The sequence below is a fragment of the Haemaphysalis longicornis genome, unplaced genomic scaffold (assembly GCF_048455015.1).
Source record: "Haemaphysalis longicornis isolate Haplotype H1 unplaced genomic scaffold, Haemaphysalis longicornis Haplotype H1 scaffold_13, whole genome shotgun sequence".
NCBI classification, from domain to species: domain Eukaryota; kingdom Metazoa; phylum Arthropoda; class Arachnida; order Ixodida; family Ixodidae; genus Haemaphysalis; species Haemaphysalis longicornis.
In genome coordinates this window covers 9,105,867-9,127,390 of record NW_027526233.1, presented here as the reverse complement: position 1 = coordinate 9,127,390, position 21,524 = coordinate 9,105,867, and positions in this window count along the sequence as shown.

The window sequence follows — 21,524 nt, the reverse complement described above, 5'->3', positions numbered from 1 at the left end:
AAGGCGTCCGTAATGACTGATAGCAATATTTCGTAATTTTGTTTATCGTGGGTTGCTGTTTATTATTAGGCGAGGTAGGTTGTCTATACTGATAAATATGCGAGGCCGCAAATATTCGTGAACACACCAGTAAAGTCTCAGGGAACAGTTTACCATTGCACACGTTTGTAAACCACTAGGATGAAGGCTGCCACCTGGCTGCTACCCCTGCTGCAGTGGGTAGCGCCCTGCCGGGCAGCCATTCAGCTGTTCGGTAGGACAAGCCGCCGAAGCAGCCACCGAACCCAGGAGGCCGAGGGACCCGCCATTGGGGAGAACGCCTTGCACTGGAAGCGGGGTCGCGTCAGCAAGTGAACGTCGTATTCTTCGCCGGCGGCTGCCCGATTATTGACCTACAAACCTGCTGTGCTTTCCAACCATGAGAAAGTCGAGCCAGTGCAACGCGTTTGTGACGTTATCTTTTTCTCATGCTACTCCGCGACCGCAGCACTCTTTAAAACGACTACCTCCCAGGTATCGTGTGTTATTTAGACAACGCCATGCTAGAGCATGGTGCGGTACCTGCGGTCATAACAAGCTGGGAACAGCTGTTACGGCGCAACTTAGAGCAGACATCCTCAGTCTTAGTCCCACCTCACATCGCAAGACAAGTGCCCGTCATCCAACGACCAAGGGATTAACTGAAAGACTTACTAACACTACACGCGAAAGTGTGTTCATTGACGCCGATGTGCCGCGAAAATCCCGGCTGCAGTATTACCATAAGACCAATCCCCGTGTCATAACGTAAACAAAATAATAAAGGAAGCTCGTACTATCGCGGAAGACTTGTAGAACGCGAAGGTGCACGAAACCTTCACTTTTACCACGAGGGTTAAAGTCCACGATTGCAGCCGATTTTGTTTCTTCGCTGCTGCCGCAACACACCTTTACTCCATCATTGTTGCTAAAAGTGTCAGCTTCTTTTTATTTGGAAGTGATAATCATTGGACAACACCTGGGGGGGCATAAGCACCAACTGCTTGCGGCAAGTGGGCACAGGCTAGAATCAACAGACCCTTGGTTTGGTGCGAACACGCTTTCTATGATAGAGGCATGACTGAGGCTAGCTCAAATTATGGGGAAAAAGCACATTGTATTTGAGCCTCTGCGGTGACGCGGAGGGCGTTCATCCACTGCGTAAGCTTCGGCTAGTGATTGCTACGATTCCAACCGTCCTGGGAGGCTCATCTTAGAAATTTTACAGCCTACAACTCGGCAGACGCGCGGTCTGACGAATATGCAGATATCGAGAATTCCTGTGATTCTATAACATCGGGTGTCAAGACTGTTGTTTTACAGAACCCAAACCAAAACTTGTTTGAATGCTAATCCTGTACATCGTTCAATCACGGTGCACCTCCACCCGTCGTCACAGCCTTTAGGTGGTGTTAAGTTGGGGCTCCTATTTAAATAATTGAAAGCCGCTGGTGGCTGATGTATCGATTTTGCCTCCACTGGTAACTGCCATGCTGCGTTCCTTTCATGCAGCCGCAGGGACGCGAAGTCGGGGGTCGCCGAGTGCATGGTTTGTGTTCGTTTCGTTTGTATTGCAAAGGGGGGGGGGTGCTTAGCCCGAGTAACTTTGTTGTGTTTGTATGCGGTCAGCTCAACCAGGAGGTCTCAGTGAATGGCGGATGGGTGCGCAGCAGTGAAAACAGTTTCATCGCGCGGTTCCCTATCCTAACGCGTGGACTCGGCTATTATGGCTTGCCGGCATTCGAAGTCGCTAGGTCATCAAGATTGACGAGCTGGCGTGAAGAAAAAGGATGCCTTCAATTAGTGTCGAAAAGGCGCGCGGCCTTGCCTTTGAGGGTGTGCTAATCCAGCATAGGTGTGGTTCATTTATGGGACATTCACCTCTGGAATGCTCGCCTTGGCATAGAGCAGCTCTTCTCGCGAGCCAGACGGCGGGGAGCAGGTCCCTCAGTCTGGGGAGGGGATTAGCCACAACCCCCTAATTTCCCCGGATACTTGGACCCGACGAGGGAGGGTCGAGTCGACTGGCGGGTTCAGCTGCCTCGACCCCTGCTGCGTTTATATAAACCCCGTTCAAACAATCGAGGTGAGGGGGGCGGCACGGGGTGGGGGGGTTCCCGGACAAACAGCTACCGCACTTTCACGTTTCTAACGCGCACCGTCTTTTGCTAAAAGGTAGCCTAAATATTTGTGTGCGCGTTACATTCGGGCTCAATACTGAAATATGAAATTAAACGGAGAACAACATTGCCATGTGGCGGACACGACGTCCCCCCAAAATCCAACCCAATCCAACAAAAGTGATCCGCCAACACCACGAGACGGCATTTCGGCGAAATAATTCCTCAATGGCATGCCGCGCACCTTGGTTAGCAGTGCACTTTTTTTTGTGCTTCTGAAATTAGCCCGTAACACCTATAATTGTGAAGATCAAAACACTTGAAATCGCAGACAGCTTCAATCTCCCCGTTATGACTTTATTTCCAGCAGGAGCTCGATGAGCAATCTCCTGAACCACAATCATATTTGGCTTCCACAGCCGTATACTCCAAATAAAATCTCCCTCTTCCAGGTACGTGGTGACCTGTCTTTTTAATCAGCGCAGTACCATCAATGTCAATTTTTTTTCGAATTTTCCTTCGCGAACTTAACCACGCGTTACTAGGGGGGGGGGGTGCGTTAGAACCGCGCAAATACGGTATTCTGTTCCCCGCGGCCCGTCGACTCAGCCCGACGAAGGAGCCAACCCACTCCCTGCCTCCGCGATGGCTATCCGAACCAACCCGTCCTCTTATACATGGGGGTGTCGAGTTCAAAAAACCTGTTTATTTCGGCTCAACGCGCCCTCGTCGGGTCAATGTAAACGGGTTATTGTGCCGGCTAGGAAGCGCAGACACATGCGAGGCGGCAAAGCGAGGGCTGTAAGAAGGTAGCTGCACGAAGACCGCTCTAAGCATCGGCTTTGGCTTTGAGTGGGTGGAGCCCACTTAACGTATGGGTGTAACCATTCCGCGCGGTCAGTGAATTTGGATAGCACGTGGCTTATCTTTGTTTGTCGGTTGCAAAAACGTACGCTGGAAACCTACTAGGAGTTGCATAAGAGCGAGCATTCTGTCATGTGACCGCAGGTGGATACAAATTTAGGATTGGTTGGTTCTTGTGCCCAATCCGTGGTCCCTATAAATCCTGGTGAAAAGGGTTTTAGCTCTTTCTTGATTTCCCCCTTTCGAGGCGTGGATTTTGGTATGAAAACAGGGTTGTCGGATTTTGTCCGTGGTCGATCGGGCGGGAGGGATGTAATGCAGTATAGATCTTGTCCAAACAGGATGCTACGGGCAGAGTGACAATGTGACCGTCCTTTTGTCCTGATTTAAATTCTTGGAGTAATGTAAATATTGTAAATAAACCTAATATTCAGCAAGAAAAGCAGTCCTCAAGGTTCAAGCTTCACGTCTTCAAGCCTGCTGCAATCATCGGGTGTAGGGCATCAGAGCGAGTCGAGGTCGTCGTCCTCTGGGCTTAAGCATCAAATAAACTTGACTATTTCGTCTTCATCATTCACCAAGAAGGTGGAGAGGTAACATCTAACAGTTCGCGCGGCCGCCGCAGACCGCGCATGGTAGTTCTGCTTTTTTCAACTTTCTTTTTTCTGCCTTTTTCGGGCTGCTTATCAACAGGATAAACGATGAAAATTGTGTTAACTTGAGCCAGTCTATGCAGTGCAAGCAAGAACGGACATCGACAAATTCACTTCAGCGTCCCTTTGTGTGGCAGCATCACGTGCGATGAAAGCCTTAAATAACTGTGTGCGTTATTAACCAATTGAACGTAACCAAAACGGCACGTAAACGACTGGATTGATACTTTGCTTTATATCTCTGCGGTGGTTAAAATTCCGAAAGTCTATAGTGCCTTCCTAATACAGAAACATTACATCACAAGCTCTTTTCAATAATGTGGGAGCCGTGAAGGGCTGTGATGAGTCCAATGTAACCCTATAAATGCAAATATGCGTTGGTATTACTGATAGTGAGTGACGCTGCATTCGTGAGCTCGATTCCCTAGATCGTTGCCTAAAGATTTGTATCCTTATCTGTTGTTACATGGGAAGGCGCTTTCTGCAGTCCGTAAAATACAGCTTCCGTGCCTAAATTTCGGCGTTCAGTGATGCCCCACGGGTCGCAGCTGTTTCAGCATAGATATTAAAGCTTAGTCCCGCTTCCATGCAATAACGCGTACTTTGAGAAACAGTACTATACCACACCAACCTTGTCTACACGTTTTTTCTACATATACGGCGGTAATAAGCGCGAATCGCGCCGACATACGCTCAGCGGAAGAACCGCACTAGCAGCGCGACTCTATTGCCTCGTATAAGCCATATCCTGACAAACAGCAGGCCTGCACTGCGTTTTCAAAGGCATCAGAACAATTCTTGGTAACCACTGATCTGTTTTGTCGCTCGCTATGACAAGCGTTGCTTGTCACGCCAGGCGAACGTGTTTAAGTCCCGGCAGCTGAAGATACATCTGGGCCGACAGGTCGCGCCACCGCTTCGCTGACCGTCCAAAATAGGTTCCCCACTGGAATGACAGATGGTGCTACTGCATCCCCCGTGACTCAGTCTAAACTCTTGGCACGTTGCACAGGTCCACCTCCCGCCGTATATACGCACCTATAGATTATAGGGACTTATACGTGTGTATAGCTTGTAGGCTCTGTGCTACCAGACCTTCGTGCGGAAGCATCCAGTACTTAAATAACGCGGCCAATGGCGTAGTGAGCAAACCACTCCTCTGCGGGTAGTGGCCGCCAGTTTGCTGAAGTCACCAATACCGCTACCTTTGTGAAACTAACGATCGTCGTACACGATTTTGAGGGGGACATACTGCTTCGTTATTACGCACCCACCGCCAGCCGACCACCTTCGAACAATTACCGCGGGCGAGAAATGGTCCCAGCAAGCCATCTTTGCTCGAGCGTCAGGGCACGCGGCACACTACCACCCCAAATCTGTATCCGAGAATGGCCACATCTCCGTGGGTCTTCTCCGAATACGCTATTAACGTGGCGAGTAGCGTTGTCGGAGAATAGCGTGTCAGAAACGGCGTCATGTTTTCAGCAGAGTTCACAGGCACGGAATAGGCTTTATTTTTGAAGGGAGTAAGGAGGCCGTAAAGTGGTCCCCTCGAAAATTGCACTGAGTTAGGGCGCGCTAGAAGCAGCTGTAATTGGCTGCGCAAACTACGCGTCGTCCAACCGAACTTGTCTGGACATCGAAATTGAAGCGCGAGCCCATATCTATTGGAGAGGAGAATGGCGCGGGAGAAGTCCCCCCACGAACTCTGAGCAGTGTGTTCTTGGAGGTCGAGAAAGACTCTGGGGTTTCTACATAAAATTCACTTCATCAAAATTGTCCTCTTTTATACCTGACAATATATAATAAAACCGGCAGACGTCATTACTCCGAATTTAGAGGCTAGTGACCTTCATGATAACGAATGTTTTTTTTTTCATTACAGAGATCGAGTAGGTTCTACATGCAACCAAATATGAAATATCAATTCTGCTCCGAAATGGAGGTGCACTGGCGTACTTTAACTCAGAGCCAACCTCTTGTTCGGTCTTCGGATATTGTGGTACCAAAGCTTGCTGACCCATTCTTACAGTGCACGAGGACTGTATAGGACCCACAGGCATGAAATGCTTAGTAAATTCTGGTACACAAGGAACACAATGTCTCATCAGACAGAAATTTGAGATACTCAGTTTTTTGTTTGTACTTTGGCTATTTACTACAGTGTTTTGCAATCTAAGAGTCACGCCCGCCTGACACGACGCCGGTGGGCATCGCCGACCACCACGGTGATGGCTCCCGAGAAATAAAATATGAGTGGCACTTCACTGAACAACAAACCGCCCTCTTTAATACACAACCACAAGGTCTATACTGAAGGGACGCGCCCCCTCCCAGGCGCTCCAATCCTCAGGAAGCATCCTCTTCATCCTTCCTTCTGAAGCTCTCAAAAACAATTGCCGCAAAACAATATCACTAAAAGAGCCGCTATAGCAAAATTAAGAAAAGAGTAATCAGAGCAGGATCACAGATCCAGTCTCCGTGGTGTCACCACGCGCCGACCGTTTCGCGTGTAATGGTGGTCTGAAGATCCTGCCACAGATGCAGGAACGGCAGTGTCCGAAGTGTTAACTTGTTGCTGTAGCTGTGGCCAGGGAGTCATCACTTGGGTTGTAGATGGGTACCAGGGGTAGCAGAGTTGGGGATCTCTTCGTGAGCTGAGGGGGCAGACAGGGCGTTTCTGCAATGGCCAAGGTGTCCATGGATTTGCAATAGTACGCTTCGCGTGGTCTGGACGATGTACGAGCTGGGTCCTTCAGCTGAGCGTAGGACTCTTGTCCTGAACCTGGTGCTGCGCACCCACACTTCCACTCTATTCTCGAGAGCATGAAAGTCATGCGCTGCGTGTCGTTTACTTTAGCCTTTCTTCAGTCATGGTCTCTGGGTGGCATCTCTGTCATTTAATGCGTTCACCTGGGCCAATCGGGAACGAAGATTTCAGCCGGGGCAGGCCAGAAAAGTACCACGAGAGTGTCCAATGAGCAGCTGAGCTGGGCTGCAACCAGACACACCGGAAGTGTGGCGGTATGCTAGCGGAGCCAGCCACGGGTCAGTGGCCTTAGGAAACAACTCCTGGATAGTTGAACCGTTCCATCTGTTTTGCTATTCGACTGCAGGGTAGCGTTATATCCTTGTGACATGTGAAAATGTAGGACTTTCCAAAGTCGTGGAAAGTTTGGCAGGAAAAGTGACGGTCATTTTCGCTGATGTCGTGTCAGGCATAGGTGATGGTGAATGCAGAAATAACGGCATCAGCAGAATCGCACCCCAATGTGAAAACTAATGGGTGCAGAGTACTGTAGTCGATAGCCACAACGACCTCTTGATTACAAAAGTGAAACAAGTCCCCGGCCAACCTCTCCCACGGACCTTACGGTGTCGGGGTAGGAATCGTAGACTGACAGTGTTGAATGCTTGCAGGGCAGTTCTCGACGGCTGTTTTAACCTGGCTGGTGAGACCTATATAGCATATTGAGTCTCAGGCGGCCGCATAGAATCTATTGACGGCTTGATGGTCATCATGCATAGCATTGAAGATGCATCCGCGTAGTGTGGTGGGCGAAACTAAACGTCCATCAATCAGCAGCAAGTCATCGCATATGGTAAAGTCCCCGTGTTGCTTCCAGTAACGTGCCATTTTGAGCCGCAGCCGGTCGTGTCGAGGCCACGGATTTATGCAGTGTGCTTTCAACATTAAGAACTCGACGTCGGAAGTTCGGTGATAGCTGGAGTCTTCGAGTTATACAGCCAAGGTACAGGGAACAGCTGCCGTGATGACAGACACCAAATGTTCTGTGCTGCCCACTTTGGACAAAAAGCAGCTTCAGAACCTATAGAATGGCTGTCTCCCGTGGCCAGACACTTTCCTGGGTTATGCTTGATGGTGAATTGATAGTGCAAAAGCCTTATGCAAAATCTCGGGACATGACGGGCATGAGGTCAATATTGGCCTTGTCAGGCAACGTGACGAGGGTCTGATGATCGGTTTCAACGACGAAGATGAGACCACAAAGCAATTCCTCAAACCTCTCCTTGGCCAAAGAGGCACCAAGCGCTTTCTTCGCAATCTGATTGAGCCGCTCATCTGCGAGCGTCCATTCTTTTGACGCACACACGACAACCCGTCGCTCTCCCGACCGTTTCTCGTGCAGGAGGACAGCCCCCTGCCAGAACAAACTGTCACCTGCCGACAAAAGTATGAGGAGCGCTGGATTGTAGCCTGCTTTACAGGTATTAGATGTCCAAACTATCTTCAGTCCGTCGAGGGAGACAGCTTACGCTTGGTCTCAGGTAGAAATCGTAATCCTGTTTACAAGGACCTGAATCGGTGCAGCGGTGGCTGACAGTAACGGCCAGAACCTTCCGATGGGTTTCAGCCGCGGTGTGGAGTCGGCACGTTTTCTGGTTCGGTTCGGGTTCGAGTTCAAGCCTTTTGGCTTTCGTTCAAGCAGAGTCCTTCAAGGGACTCTGGTTCAAGCTTCGTTTTCAGAGCCCAATTTCGTTCCAGTACGAACCGCTTTAAACCAGTTCAAACTTGTTCAAACCGATTCGAAGGAATAAACGCAGGAGTTTTTTGTGTTTATTTTTTAGTGCCGAGTTCTGGCTTTATTTTAACGTCGGTATAAAAACAAATTTATAGTGTAGGTTTCTTCATGCAAATGTTCTCTTTTGGTGATTCAGAGACCCTGCGACAAATATTTGAATTTTTTGCTAAATCCTATACGCTCCTAGAACGAAACCAACTAATACATCCAGTACTTAGGTTAGAGGGTCGCAAAGTGCCTCATCCGAGAATTCTTGCTCTGTGCCCATCAGGTAACTTGGAGACTTGCTCAAAAAATTTTTCTCTGTTTCCGTTGTTTGACCGACTGAATTATATCATTATATTGGTGGAGCGGCAAAGGGATGGATTTCTTCAGCTGAGCAACGAACGCATTGAATAGCCAATAAAAAAATTGGAGATGCTTGCAGTACATAAGTAGCGCAAGGCTTGAACCATAGCGGCGCTGGAGGATTTCCTTCTATGTAAGCACTGAACGACATGCATTGCATTGTGTTTGTTTGAAATTGTTTGTTGACATGTTTCGTCACCGCATTTCTCTATGGTAGTAGTAGTAATCGTCATTGCCATCTGTATTTTGTTCCTCCTCATGCATGACTAGCCGCTTAGGATCGTTTTTCCGCACGCTTTCACATTTTTTGAAAGTGAAACACGTCAGCGCAGGCAAGAAGCGGCGGCAGCCAGCTTCGCGAAATGGGCATCTGTAGCGGTATCTGTCTTGTGGTCTTCCCTTGAGGCGTGGGCGTGCGTGAACTGTTTCCTTGGTGCTTTTTTCCGAGCGCCACTATCAAGCCTCGACGACGCCGGGCACTCCACGTGAGACGCGGGATCACCGGCGAGGTAAGCGTCGGGAGTAATTATGGCGTGGGGTTTTCGAATCACGCCGCCAGCAACAACAGCTCCGCTCTTAAAATTGATGCAGCTTGCACTAGTGACACAAGGCTAGAGTTTCCCTAAGTTTTGCTGGGCTTCGCTTAGTTTTTAGGTTTCGCAATGTTCTTGCCAGGCTAGCTAAGTGTTGAGGGGGAAGGCAGAACTTTTACAGATTTCACAATGCCGTTCCGGTTGGTCCGGTTGGTCTTCGACCCTGATAGAGGATTCCAGAGGGGAAGAAGCTAGGGCGACTCTCACCTCCACTGTTTCTGAACACTTGCACCACTAGTGCAAGCTGCACTAATTTTTTTTTTGCATTTCAGAAGCCAAGAAACGACTATCACACTTTAAATTGTATAGTAATGGGTGCGTATACGCATGTGCCCCTTGGACTTACACTAGAACTGGCGGGGAAGCCGGCTTCACTTTTATGACACCCGTTCTGCGGTGGTGCACCATTCACAGAAGGCACAGGTTTACTTCTTCGTATTTTCTTGCTAACGCCACCGGAAGAACTGAAGCCTAAAGAGGTCCGCTGCTAAAAGAAATCCAAAAAAGCAATGCGGAAACGCAAAGCCCTTCAGCCGCGCCGTGCAAGGCACGCAGTGCCCATCCGTGCTGCGATAGCTAGAGATTTCGCAGCGATTGCAGACGCGAAGGAGTGAAAGCGATTATCGGAAGTTTCGCTGAGTTCCTTTGCCTGCACAATCCATTGCAAAATGTTTTTCATAGGAAGTAAACGATCACAACATTACCTGAAGCGATATAAAAAGGCTCACAGGGATACACAAGGCGGCGTGTGTGTATGAATGTGAAAGAGTTATTCCTTATTTCCGGAAGTTAATTTATAGTCAAGGTTAGGCCTTTTATATACTTCAATTTGATTTTATTCTTCAGCTATATACCCGCAGTTTCATAAATAAAAGAAATTCATTGAAGATTAGGGTATGCCCTAATTTGAAAGTTGAGCGAAGCACGAACTGCCCTCTTCTCGACGACAGCGTATAGCTTCTTCGTCCCAGGAAGAGATCGCGACATTAGCGAACGCACCGCTGCTAGCGCTGTACTCTGGCGTTATTCCGTAGCACGGATCGCCAGGGAACTTATCTCGCGCGGCTTCTGCGCACTGACCACCCACTCGCACTTTTGCTATTCTTTCGTCCGCCACTTTCCTGTTTGCTCTATGTTCGCTGGTCGCTTCCATGTCTCGGGCAAAACGAGGCCAACCCTGAGGAACCACTCAAAACGAGAGCAGCGGGCGCTTTAGAGCAGCGCTCAAGAACATGATTCTACGGAACAGCCGCGGAACCGCCTTGTGTCACGCCGTAATGCCGCATTGTGCCCTCTCCCCCCATCAGGTGACTGGTGACGGGCCGAAACTCGTCTCTAATCATGCATCCTCGACGGAATCTTATGGCTGGCAGAGAGGCAGTGGTAGTTTACGGCCAAGCGGGCACCCTCTTAACAGGGCAGAAAACTTCTCTGGGTAGCTGAAAGCCCGCCCGGCCGCAATAGTATTTGATACGATGAAATGCCTACACATTTACCATTAACTCATCAAGTAACATCAAATTCCCACACTGTCATAGTATTTGATACCATCAAGGGGCTGCGGCGCGACACCGCGGGACGCACAATCTGCTCACCCCTTCTTGTAACACAGGTTGCTCTCGCTGTCTGCCTCAGTCCGCCTGGAATGGTCGTCAAAGGTGCTCCGGGAAGTTTCCGTAGACACAGGTCGCGCTGTGTTGTAGTTTCGTGAGGGATACCGCTCATTAAAATAGTCGCGATTAAGTTACGTTACTCCCTTCGAATTGGCTGCGTTGTTTCTGCCAACGAAATTGTCGGCACCATTCCCCTGTGCGGATTTAACCGATGATAATTTTGCTGATGTACGTGCGCCCATCTGGATTTATTACGCTGGCGTATTCAAACATCTTACTTAAATTCCCCATGACTATGATCGCGTGCAGTGCCATTTAAAGGGACACTGAAGTGAATTGGTCGAGGTCCCATTTTTGCTTCCACTGCATAGACTGGCTGAAATTAACACACTTTTCATCATTTCTCTGGTTCATAAGTTGGTAATGATTTTATAAGGCTCAAAAGAAGAAAAAAATTGCGCCAATCTACCCCGTGAATGTGCTTGGAAAGCAAAGCTGTAAACGGCACCCATAACGATTGCCCGTGCGACATCCCTTAAATTCACTCACATCGCTCTACAAATAGTAAAACAAGAGAAAAGTGAAATGCACTTAACCACACCATTTATTACTTCAAAAAGATATTCTTGGCAAGGTGAAATCAATGCATGAACGGTGTTTGGTTGAGTTGTATTGGTGCAGCACCAGAGTGGAATCATTTTTATAAAATAAAGCTCCAACCTGGTGTTAGACGATCTGACTTCTCCGTCTCTGCGCCGCGGACGGAGGCGACGAAATTTGCAGCAGAGAAGGAGAAGGAGGAGGAAGAAATACTTCTGTTCAGATTTCTGAACGGCAGACAGTGCAGCCCTGGGGAGTTTTTTCCTTCTTCTATGGGGCCCATATGTAGTCCGCGCGGCCTGTGTTGTATCCACCCGCTGAAGCTGGGTAGGTAGAGAGGGCCTGGACAGCAGCATCTCCCATTGCGCTTGTTGGGTAGTTGACGGAAAAAGAGGAGGGTGCTCAGGGCTAAAGTCGCACACCCCGATTACGGGGCAGGGTGTTCCTACTTCTGAGCGAAATTTACATTCAGCGTCGTAGCGATTCGGATGTATTACGTGAAGACGCGTAGGCTGTGGGAAGGAGCCCGGATTGTGTGAGCCGTAGGGTAGTTTATTGTTCTCTGGAAAGGTCAGGGTAAGGCGAAGGTATGGTCGGTCTCAGAATGCGATAATGCCGGGATATGTCCCTGAACGTGACAAGCGGGTGACTGTCCTCGTGCAGCTCCATAGCACGAGTGGTAAAAGCGCAGGCTTGTTGGGTGGGCGTATTTGTTGCCCTACATTGAAGCGTGAGGGCATGTCCAGATCAGCTGAATGGAACTGTTTGGGGAGTGTTTTTTTAGCACGCGAAGTGCAGGTCAGGATGCCCAACCCGACTGGTAATTCCAGTAGGCTTGCTGGGAATCGGTGACTATCCTCCAAACCCTGGTCGAGTGAGAGCCAGGGTGATGGCTGCCTCTTCTGCTGCCGTCATTTCTTGGGTCCTAAGCGATGTACACGCAAGGAGGTTGGTTCTGGAGGTAGCCACGATGATGGCGTATTGCTGCCCTCGATGTGTGGAGGCGCCTGTGTAGATAACTGCATGATCTCCACCGAGGGTGGTGTTTAGCACTTGAGCCCGTGCTTTTCGATGACCCTCGTCATGCGAGGGGTTCATATTTCTAAGCAAAGGGAGCATCTTTAGTTTTAGTCGCCAAGAGTCTGGGAGTACGTCATGCGCGGGAACACTCTGGGCTGCCCAGCCAATCGGGTGAAGCATGCGGTTACCCACCACAGTTCTGAGTCGGCCTTCTGGTTAGAAAGATGGCCTTCTATCGGCTCTCCCACCGTGTTTTGGAGCCCCGTGCTAAGCAGCCTCTGTGTGGATGCACTCAAGAGAAGACCAACGGCTTGCTGGACCGCCTTTCTAATCATTATATAAAGCATCCCCATGTCTTACTTGTTGAGAAGAAAACAGGTGGTTGACGTGAGAGGAAAAAAGCTTCAATTAATCGAAAGGTACCGGATTCCTTTAGGCCTCGCTTCTTGGTGGCAACTCGCCTGATAATGTGTATGATTTCATTAATTCTGTTTTTGAGGCGCTGCAAGGAGACATCACTCTTGGTGTTAGCCTCGAGATGTAGGCCCAGGATCTTGATGCTGGTGCTTGGAATGATGGCCGAGCCATCAAGGAGTATTTCAATGTATTGCTTGACTTGGCGTGAGGGCGGATGACAAGGAGCTGTGATTTTTTACGTGAACCCCGCACGGGGCACCTTGAGTATTCATGGTGACGGTGAGCAGCGACACCGCGGACCCCGAGCTCCCAACATAAGCCGTGTCCAACCGTGGCGACGTGTTTAAACGTGAAGGGTAGAAGCCATAAACGGTGGCCGTCGGAGCCTTGGTCAAGCTTCGGCCGATGGGCTCCATGCCTGTCTACCAGGCAGGGAGCTCCGGGACCTCTTTGACTACAAGGGTAAGGTCAAAGGAGAAAGTACCCCCGTCTCCCTGCTTTTATACTATGCTTTATGGTATTGTCTAAAACCCCCTCCAACCGTGATCGGCCCCCTAAAAGGGGCCGCACCGAAGTATCGTTTCCCCCATTGCCATCTTTGACATTTCCTGAACCAGATAATTTTTCTCGATTTCTTGTGATGGAATCGCTCAATCCAACCCACCCTCTTGCATCTCAGTCAGTCTTCTTCATTGCCAAGTATCTTGAAGCCATAGTAGGAAAATCGTATAAATGCAAAAAACAAAGGTCTGGTGAACTCTTAATTGAAATCAATGACAAGCAGCAGTCTGCAAAGCTTCTAGCTCAGACTAGACTGGCTGATCTTGACATCCGGGTCACACCCCATCGGAGCCTCAACAACTCGCAGGGTGTGATATCCGAGACAGACCTCCTGAACGAAACCGATGCGGATCTCCTTGCCGGCTTGAAGGATCAGGGCGTCACTGCCGTGAGACGCATCACTATCCGTAGAGACGACAAGGAGATTCCCACCAAGCACATCATCTTGACCTTTGACCACGCAGTTCTCCCACAACATATATATGCAGGTTTTATCCGGTGCTCAATACGTCCGTACATCCCGAACCCGCGGCGCTGTTTTAAGTGCCAGCGGTTCGGGCACGGTACGAACTCTTGCCGTGGTCCAACGACGTGTTCGAAATGCGCGGCGCACGATCATCCTAGTGACAACTGCCAATCGGATACCCTCACTTGTGTAAACTGCGGGGGACCGCATGCAGCGTACTCCCGGAAGTGCGAAAAGTTCCAATTCGAAAAAAAGATAATCAACATCAAGGTAACCGAGAACATCACCTTCCCGGAGGCCAGAAAGAGGTTCGCCTCTTTCCCTCTGGGGAGGTACGCTGACGCGGCTCGCCGGGGGGCGGAGCGGCGTCTGGTGTCCACAGGGACCCAGTTCAGCGAGTCTGACCTGGTCCCGCCCCCGCCCCCCGCTGGGTTGCCTCAAGCAGCCCAACCCGACACCACGCCGCTTGCTGAGGCAGCAGCGGTTGTGGCGCAAACCACTCCTGTCGGGACCGGTGCCCCTCCCGCCTCTGTCTCCCCGTCCTCCAGTGCGTTGGAGGGTACCGAGGTGATGGACACCACGGGCCCCGCACCGGCTCCCATCGCCACCGCACCGCCTGTGCCACCTCTGGCGCCCCCGACGGTGGCGGCTCAAACGAAGGGCTCCCGAAGGGGGGCCAAGTCCGGGGGGCCCGGTCCGTCGGGCACCCCTCGGACATCCGACGACGAGATGGATGTTGGGCCGTTCCTGCCTGCAACGCAGCGCAAGGAGCGGCCACCGACTTCCAAGCCTACAGAAAGGCCCAAAAAGCCGAATCCGAGAGTAACAGCCCCGAAAGACGACACATGAACACACACGAACATACACATTCCAGTCATTCTTAAATTTAAATAATGGGAACAGAAAACATCATCCAATGAAACTGCAGAGGCCTCCTTAAAAATCTTGACGATGTGTATGAGATTCTGCATGCCAGTCAGCCAAGTATTATGTGTCTCCAGGAAACCCACCTCAACTCTAAACAAACAAATTTCTTAAATAGGTACATGGTATTCAGAAAGGACAGGGTTGGCTGCACCCACTCTTCAGGAGGTGTGGCCATTATCGCCCGGAAATCATTAGCATGCCACCCTGTCACTTTAAACACTGTCCTCGAGGCTGTAGCGATCCATACCATAATATGTAATAGGTTAATAACGGTATGCTCCATTTACATCTCTCCTGATTTTGCACTTCTGAGTTCTGATCTCGAGGCACTGGTTGACCAGCTGCCCGAACCATACATACTAACAGGCGACCTTAATGCGCACAACTCTCTTTGGGGCTCCACCAGAACGGATGCCCGAGGTCGCCTGATAGAGAAGTTCCTTACATCCTCCGGAGCATGCCTTTTCAACAAAAAACAGCCTACATACCATAACCTAGGACACAATACATACTCGCATCTTGACTTGGCTATGGGTTCCGCAGTTCTCTTTCCATGTCTTGAGTGGGGTGTGGGCACAGACCCATATGGTAGTGATCATTTCCCTACTTCATTAATGTATATAGGTGTAGGCTCGAGCAGTCCATCTTCCCATAAAAGGTTTAATGAATCAAAAGCAAACTGGAGCACATTCACACAAACATCTCAACTACACCACACATCCATAAAACACCTACACGTGGAGGAAGCCGCCCAACTCGTCACGGCGCACATCCTCGACGCTGCCGAAAAGTCCATTCCCCAGGCCTCCAGTGGGTCCCGCACCCCAAGGAGGCCTTGGTGGAACGAGGACTGCAGGCGGGCGCGAGAGGCCCAGAACAAGGCGTGGGGTGTCCTTCGCCGGTACCCCACGTCACTTAACCTCATTTCTTTTAAACGGGCAAAGGCTTTTGGGAAGCGAGTGCGTCGTGAGGCGAAAAGGGAGAGTTGGCGCACCTTCCTCACTTCCATCAACTCATACACTGACACACACAAAGTCTGGACACGAATACGGAAACTAAAAGGACAACAGACACACAGCCTGCCCCTGGTTAGTACAACAGGGGACACACTGGAAGACCAGGCTAACACACTTCCACAACACTTCGAACACGTGTCCAGTTGAGCACACTACACCAGCACTTTCATTAAACACAAAGCATCATGTGAGAAGAAGTCCTTGCGAGACACTAATAAGTCGAACTCATCCTATAACACCCCCTTTTCACTTCATGAGCTGAAGGTCGCACTCGGTACTTGTAAACCTTCAGCTCCAGGTGCAGACAGGATTTTATACACAATGATACAACACTTACATGCAGACACACTTGAAACACTTCTTCACCTCTACAATAAAATATTTCTTTCGGGGCACTTCCCACGCTCTTGGAGGGAGGCCATAGTAGTGGCTTTCCTAAAGGAAGGGAAGGACCCTTCCTCTCCCGCCAGTTATCGCCCCATTGCCCTGACAAGCTGCCTGTGTAAGCTCTTCGAGAAGATGATAAACAGGAGACTCGTGTACTTCTTAGAGTACAATGGTCTTCTCGAGAGCTGTTAGGCAGGCTTTAGGGCGGGGCGATGTACGAACGATCAACTCGTTGCGTTAGAGTCATATATATTAAAGATGCTTACCTCCATAAGCAGTACTGTATGACAGTATTCTTTGATCTTGAAAAGGCGTACGACACTGCTTGGCGGTACGGCATCCTCAGCGATTTGAAGTCCTTTGGTATGTCGGGTAACATGTGGAACACGCTTGCCAGTTACCTCTCTGAAAGAACGTTTCGCGTGCGAGTTGGAATTGCACTCTCTAGAGTTCATGTGCAGGAAAACGTTGTTCCGCAGGGTGGAGTTTTGAGTTGCACGTTGTTTATTGTAAAAATGAACTCTCTTCGGAAGGCTCTGCCACCAACCATTTCCTGCTCAATCTATGTAGACGACGTGCAATTATCCTTTAAATCTTGTAACCTGTCTATCTGCGAGCGCCAAGTCCAGCTTGGTGTTAACAAGCTAGCTGGCTGGGCAGATAGCAACGGTTTTAAATTTAATCCAGTGAAGTGTACTTGTGTTTTGTTTCCGAAAAGGCGCGGCATTCGGCCGGATCCAGACATCAAACTCAATGGTGTCTCAATTCCAGTCAGAAATGAACACAAGTTTTTAGGTGTAGTCCTTGACGAAAAGCTCTCCTTCATTCCACACATAAAACAACTTAAACATAAATGCTTAAAGGCCATGAATATACTCAAGGTTCTCTCCCACTCTTTATATGGGGCTGACAAACAACTTCTTTTACGTGTTTTTACCAGCCTGATAGGTTCACGATTGGACTATGGAAGCGTTGTTTATGGGTCAGCAAGTAAGACATCCCTCAAAATGCTGGACCCAGTGCTTCATCTGGGGCTCCGGTTGGCGTGTGGCGCCTTCCGGACTAGCCCGGTCGAAAGCCTCTATGTGGAGTGTAATAAGTGGAACCTACAACGTCAGCGAGCATACAGAGATCTTCTTTTTGCTTTTAAAATTTCATCTATCCAACACCATCCTTTTAAATCGGCTTTTTAGGATACGTCTCAGACTGCACTACTCCTAAACCGACCATCGTTCTCTGCGCCCTTCTCTTACAGAGTTAGAGAGGAAGCGTCAGAGCTTTCTGTCTCCTTTTTAGACACCATACCAAGTTCTCAAACAGATTTTATAGCACCATGGCATCTCCGTCCTTTACCATGCGACACATCCTTCACACATGTAGATAAAAACCGAGCTCCCACATGTGCAATTCTGCAGCACTTCTTGTATTTGCAGCAGAAGTATCAATTTTCTGAATTTTATACGGACGCCTCTAAAACTGCCACCTCTGTGTCCTGCGTGGCGCATCGGCCCGGCCTTAATGTCACTAGAACTCTTAACAGTAATACCAGTATCTTTACGGCAGAGGCTTATGGTGTACTTCTTGTTGTTAATCATATCCTTCAAAGTCACATCCCACAATCCATTATATATACAGACTCCCTCAGTGTCGTGCGGGCGTTGTCGTCAACAAAGTCTTCAAAAAATCATGTTGTAAATCTAATAGTCAAGGGTATTATGTCGGTGTATGTACGCAAATTTGAACTGGTTCTTTGCTGGGTCCCTGGCCACAGTGGTATAGCCGGGAACGAAGCAGCTTACCGAATGGCTGCTGCTGCTACATTCTCGAATACAGTAGACATAAGCACATTACCCTACACCGACGTGAAACCACACATCAGACAACAACTTCGCAAAACATGGCAAACACACTGGAGTGAACAAACAGACAAGTTACACGTAATAAAACCACACTTGGGACCATACAGCACCGACACACGTAATAGATACACTGAAGTCGCCTTGGCTAGATTACGGATAGGGCACACTCATGCAACGCACTCGCGCCTTCTCACGGTGTCTCCAAGACCTCTGTGCAGCAGGTGCGGAGAGGCCCTATCCGTGATCCACATCCTCATACAATGTAAGGCACTCGACATTACACGACGAAAATACTTCCCACAACTACACACACGATATATTCCACCACACCCGTCATACTTCTTAGGAGATGAAGCCCTGTTTTCAATCAAACGCGTTTTCGAGTTTCTTACCGACGTAAAATTTTTACATGTCATTTCTTATCATGCATGTTGACAACCTGGCCCTTTACACTAGTCATCTTCATTACGTTGTGTTTTACTTTGTTTATTTTTACTGAAATGTTCTACTTTTACTTCCATGCCACTTTCATGTAATCACTATTGTTTGGCGCTCTTTGCCCTTTGTCGGCCTTGCGCCATTAAACTCCAAACATCATCATCATTTTTTACGTGAACACTGGAGGCCACAGGCTTTAGCACATTGGCGTACTAGAAGTGAGATGCCATGCATTGGTGTGAGCTTCCTTTAATTTTTTAACTGTTGGCACATGAGCAAGCTGCGCACACGGGCGCTAGACGGGCGTGAGTGGTCACGTGACGCTTTCACGTGGCCTTCAGCGAGAACGCAGGGGTAAACCCGTAGATGTGCTTGGTGAGTGCACCACCTGTCTTGCCCGTCTTCCGGTGTGCTCAGAGCTGAATAGGTAAGACAACGGGCTCTCGCTTTGGTATTCTTTTAGTTCCAGGTTCTATTCCCGGTGGTGCCAGTGAATTCTTTTATTTTTTCGCTGGAGTTTTCTGGTAACACCAATGGTCGCGAAAGAACCCTTGGGGGGCATAGGTAAAAGGCTTTGCGTTAAAACTACCATGCGGTGTCTGCGGCGGCCGCACCAGCTAAAGGGTGTGACGACGGGGAGCACGTGACAGCGCTTGCACGATGCCCAAGTATAGCATTCAAACAAGCTTCGGTTTCGTTCTCTAAAACAACATGCTTCACATCCGACGGCATCGTTTGATGGGCATTGTAGATATAGCAATAATCGTCATACCGCGCTTGTGCCTTGTTGTCAGCGGTGAAATTCCCAAGATACGCCTCCCACGACGGCTTTGAATCTTAGCAATCACCATCCGGGGCCTACGCTGTGAATGAACGACCTCCACGTCACCCCAGACGCTCAAATTCCATGCGTGTTTCCCGCATATATGGAGGTTGCCTCACTCATGCTTGTATCGTAGAACGCGTGTTCGCAACCGGCCAAGGGTTTGCTGATTCTGGCCTCTGCCCTTTACCCGCAAGCATTCGGACCTTATGGCAGGAGCACGCCAACGACAACACGCTAGCGCATTAGTGTGAGTCTGGGCGTGTTGTGCGAACTCACTCGTGGAGCATTGAACGTGGCGGCCCAGGAATGGTGCACTCAGTATAGAAAACATCGGGCGAAAAGAGAAATATCAACTTACAAAAAAGATTACATGTTCGGTGATTCGAACTTGCGACTTTTAAAATAACATACCTAGCGCTCCAAACCACTCGGCAACGGGCCAGCGCAGTCGGTGTGTGAAATATAAGGTATATACCTTAAGAATACTAATCTCTAGTATTACACAACCATATCAGCACGCGTTCAATGCACTTGGCACAATCCATACAACCAAGAGATTAGAATTTTTTGTAGATATGTTAACATTAAGGATGTGTAGAAAAGGTGCAAGGTTCATGGTATTAAATTTAGTTGGAGGGCAGCGCTCGTCCCGTCGTCTTTCAGTGTCCGTGTTTTATTTCGCGCTGTAGCTCCTTTTACAATGAACAACCAACTCGCCCAACAGTACACTTTGTTGAGCGAAGGAATTGCGACGACCGTCGGCCGCAGGCGGACTAAACGCTGGGCCGACTATCTCTGTGGGAAGGTCAGTGCACTAGCGCAGTCAAGCCAAGTCACCTACTCCTGACGTCACACGAAAATCTACTGAAAATGGGCGAGGATGCAGACAGATGGGCCTCATTTTTTCATTGATTTTTCTACGAAATAAATTCGCGAGAATGCACTCAGAATGGTCGAAACGGCCTGATAGACTCCGGACTACAATTTGCGCTAGTAATGCCGCATTGTTCACAAATCACTTTAGTGTCCCATTAAAAGTGAACATAGAGCGCCTCCATGCAGAAGTTTCTTCTCCAATGAAAATTAAACCCGTGAGTGCATACTTAAGCACGTTTGTGGGTTGTGGATCGGACAGCATAATGCCAGCTAAACGCGTGCGGCGCCTTCTATTGCCTCACAATGTCGAAGAGCTCTGGCACCCAGGCGCTGGAAGAGCGCTTTGCTTTTTAAAAGCTTTGATTTGACCCGTACGCTATGCACCGTTGCTAATTTATGCCACTGTGTAATGAAAAAGCTGACGACGATGGTGAATTTTGCTCGTTGTTCTTCCCCTTCGTTCATCTGCGGTACACTGGCTCTGCGACCACCCTCGGTAGGAACTATTGCCAAGTTTAAAGGAGTACTGACACGAAATTTCTCGCTTTCAGTTTTTATGCTTTAAAGAATACCTATTGCCCCAGTAAGCACGAAAATCGAAGTGAAAGCCGTCAGCCGCCAACACAGAAATAATTATAGCACATTTATTGCAACCAATTTCAAATTTCGTCGCCGCGCGGGAAAATGGCCGTTCGAAGGCCAGCCTGCAAGCGGGCCAGCCTTACGTCACGGTCTCGCCCGTGACGTCAGGGACGTTTTTCTTTCCTCCATGCGTTCGCCGCATCGTCTGCTACGATGGCACACGGTCCGCACTCGCCCGCGCAGTCGACATGTCGTCTGAATCGTAAACCTCGGATGAGTCGCTGCCACCCGACAGACAGAACAACTTTATTTGGCCAAGCGATTAGGCCGGCGATGTCTTCGCCGTCGTCCGTTTTTTTATATATCACTGCTGCTCGAACCGGCGCTTAACGTGATAGCAAAAGCTTGTCGCCACTCTTCTAATCAATCTGATCGCGAAAAAGAAGTTCCACTTGCGAGAAAGTAGGTGTTATTGTGTTGAAAAATTGTGCTAGGGGTTGTTATCAGCGGTGAATTTAAAAATGCCGTTCAGATATTTGCCGCGATGGTAAGCCTACGCTGAGAGGCAGCGGAGGTTCGGCGCTCCGACCCAGCAGTGCCGGAACCGCGGTGCCGCGAGTGGCCGAAAGATGGCGCTACCTGCGCGCTAGAATCAAAACAGGCCGCGGCAGACGTCCTGGTCACCGATCGCTGAAACGGAAACTATTGCAAAATAACGCTCCATATGCGAAAAACGGGATGATGGTGTGGTGAAAAGTTGTGTAAGGGATGGTCATTTGCAGTTGTACAGATACTA